Source organism: Petaurus breviceps, unplaced genomic scaffold (genome assembly GCF_028583685.1).
Source record: "Petaurus breviceps papuanus isolate PSGF00001 unplaced genomic scaffold, PetGlider_PUasm1.0 90459, whole genome shotgun sequence".
Classification (NCBI taxonomy): Eukaryota; Metazoa; Chordata; class Mammalia; order Diprotodontia; family Petauridae; genus Petaurus; species Petaurus breviceps.
Window position 1 is genome coordinate 3668781 of NW_027187259.1, and position 3543 is coordinate 3672323.

The 3543-nt window shown below is 48.7% G+C and overlaps 1 pseudogene; it reads right to left on the reverse strand.

Annotated features, from left to right (window-relative positions):
* Positions 1 to 246: 246 nt before the first annotated feature.
* LOC138141700 (E3 ubiquitin-protein ligase TRAF7-like) lies at positions 247 to 2583 on the reverse strand (annotated as a pseudogene).
* Positions 2584 to 3543: the final 960 nt, after the last annotated feature.

Genomic DNA, 3543 nt, shown 5'->3' on the forward strand with positions numbered 1-3543 from the left:
GTTCCATCCTGTGGCTAGGGTGGGGTGGACAGAGCTGTAGGGCTGAGGTACCTGCACTGCCCAGGAGGGTGCCCAGTACCTGGGGCAGCAGCTTTGGGGCAAACGTTCAGGAGCAGCTGCTTGCCTGACTTGTATGTGGCAACCATTCCTGGGGATTCATTCCCTCCAAGGCTCTGGCCATGGGATGGCACAACACAGGGCGAGGATCTGGTGGTTCCCAGGGTAGGACTGGCCTTGATTCTCCCACTAACACATCCAAACCTTGACGGCGCTGTCTATAGCTCTGGAGAAAAGCCGCTCTGGGGATACAGCCAGTGTAGTGACACTGCCCTGGTATTGAAGGAGTCTGTGCAGATCATGCTGTCCATGCTCCAGACCCTGAGTGACCAATCATAGCTGAAGATTTTGGTCTGGTCCGTGGTTGAGATGACTTCCCAGGCATATACTGTCCCCACGTGGCCTGTTAATGTCCACACCTGCTCCTTAGATTCAATATCCCAAACATGGATGAGGTTCTCATAGGTCTCACAGACAATGTGGCGATTTGTCACTGTGATGGAGTGGACATTGTCCCCGATGTCTGTAGCACATGGATACACTTGAGGTTTCAGATGTCCCAGATCTTGATTTCTGGTAGGAGCCACTGTACCAGTAGTTCTGAGAGGCCGCTAGGGCCCGTACCCAGTGATTGAGCCTGTGAGCTCCTTCTTGAGCTTCAGCTCCATGTCCACAATGTCCCAGACCTTGATGGCTTTGAATGAGCCACTGAAGAGCAGGTTATGTGAGGAAACCAAAGTGCAAACACGATCGTCAGGAGCTCGGATGGTGTCGACCTTCTGCAGGTTCTGAACATCCCAGGCAACGATGGTACAATCTGCATATCCACTGCAGAGCTCGTGCCCCTGGATACAGAGCACGAGCACGATGCCATCATGGCTGGCAATGCCAGGGTCTTCTGGCATTTGTTGGTTTTGTCTGATGAACTACTGAAAAGCAGAGACACCACAAAGGTCCCTTTGCACTTGAAGATGTGCTGGGGGTCATAGGATCCCAGGATTCCCACATTTAAGTGGGCATTGATATGAGCCAGATCATCACTCAGCACGGATGCATCCCGTCAGAACTCCATGAGGTCTCCACTCAATTTGCTCTGGTTCTCATCCAACACATCGAATCTGAGCTCCAGGTTCTTCTCCAGCTGGTCAATCTTCTCTGACAGTTTCCCTAGCATTGACCGGAGGAAGGCAATTTCTTTATCTTTCTGTGCCAGGGCCACATGCATTTCATGGAAACAGTCATCTGTCTGTTGCAAGAAATCCTTCAGGCCTTCGAACTTACAGGTCTCTGGGTGAGTTTCATAGGTGTCCTGATTTCCTATGAACATACAGCCATATTTGGAGTGAGGACACTTGATGTGCTCACATTCTTTGAGATATGCTTCCGGGTTCATTTTCAGCAAAGGGGGCCAGCTGGGATTGTTGGGGCATCTCACAGGTCAGTAGTCACGGCTGCCTTCATGGTCTTTTCTGGAGCTGAGTTTTATGGTGAAGGGGCAGCCATGGGAGGCTACATCAAAGGTGGGGGGCTTTCCGCTGCCTACAATGCGGCAGCCATGTTTGCAGTGAATGAAGAATTCTGCTCAGCCACGGCGATGTTGTTCACCACCACGGTCAGTTTGGCGTTGTCTGCTGGGTACTTCTCAGACTTTAAGGCACATCTTCTGAAGAATGTGTGCCCACAGGTCGTGATTACTGGGTTCTTGAACATGCTGCAGCACAGCTGACAGCACAGCTTCACCAACAGCTGCTCTGCAAACACCAGAGGCTCTGGCTCTTTCTCCTCATGCAGGGAGAATGTGGACCGTAAGGACATGCTGGATTCAGAATGCAAGAAGCGGACAGATATGGCTGAATCAGAGTGACGAGGAATGTTGATTGGGGGCATGCCATCCTTTTCATCCCTCTGGGAGTAGGTGAGTGTGCTGGGGAAGGAGGGAGTCCTACGGTGTTGTTTGTATGTGCTGGTCCCATCAGCTTTAGTAATGGTGGTAACAGCTGAAAATGCAGAACCAAAGGTAGTTTCCATTCTGATCTGGCAGGCAGACAGGTTCTGTCAAATTCCACCAAGATGAGGGTCCCCAAGACAATGGGATGGTCAATAAGTCTTGGGCTGGGACTGCTTCTGGAGGGGCAGGAGCCAGGGCAGATGATGATGATAGGTGCAGCATGTTCAGAGACAGAGGTCTGGTTACTGACCAGAGCATGTGAAAACAAATAGTTGCCCTCTGCATCAGCATCTCCCCCTTTGTGCTGGGCCACCAGAGAAATGATTATATTGTGCACTCTTGCTTGAGCTCATAGTCTAGAGCAGCATTTAGGATCCACGGGTAGCTTTCTCTGTCAGCTGCTGCCTGAAAGCAGAGGCGGCGGAATGAGCCCCTTCATCCAGACACATAGTGCCCCCCTTCCTCAGTTTCTTTTGAAAGATCATCATCTCTGTCTTTCCCCTCCATGAAGATGGATTTCAATGCTCTGCCTGAGCTTTCCTTTCTCTGTCTAGAGTCTGTTCTTTTGACAATCTCATCAGCCCCCTTGGCTTCCATTATTGTCTTTATATATGGACATATTTGAGATCTAGTCTCTTTCCTGAGCTCCAATTCCACATCTCCGACCTGCTGGACATCTCTACCTGGATGTCCCATATGCATCTTGAACATATCCAAAATGAAACTCATTATGTTTCCCATTCAAGCAACACCACTTTCTAACTTCCCTATCTGTTATCAGACTCAGCTCTTCACTTTCCCTCACCCTCCAGATCCAATCTTTCCATTCTAAATCTCTATAACATCTCTCCCATATCACTTTTCTCCATATCCACATATCTACCACCCTAATTCAGAACCTCACCACCACTTACCTAGACCACTTGCAACAACTTTTTAAGTGGATTCCCTATATCTACCTTTTCCTCTCTCAAATCCATTGTATACACAGTTTTCTGTTGTTGTCAGTTGTGTTTGATTCTTTGTGACCCCATATGGGGTTTTCTTGGCAAAGATACTGCAATGGTTTGCTGTTCCTTCTCCAGTAGATTAAGGCAGACAGAGGTTAAATGACTTGCCCAGGATTAGTATCTGAGGTTAAATTTCAACTCAGGTCTTCTTGACTCCAGGCCCACTGCTCTATCCACTGAGCCATCTAGCTACCAATGTTATATTCCTAAGGTCCAAATCTGACCATGTCACCTGCCTGCTAAAGAACATTCAGTTGCTCACTATTTATTCTAGGATAAAATACAAACTCTTCGTTGGCATTAATCACCTTCACAAATAATCCCGGTCTACTTTTGCAGTCTGATTACTTATTCCCTACCTCCCTCTTCCCCCTTGCTGGCACATTCCATACTCTGGCCAAAGTGACCTACTTGGTATTCACATGTCCATGAAATTCCATTTCCTCCAGTCAGGCCTTTGAATGGGCTTTGCCTGGAACGCTTTTCCTCCTCACCACTCACCCTCAGAACTCCTCATTTCCTTCAGGG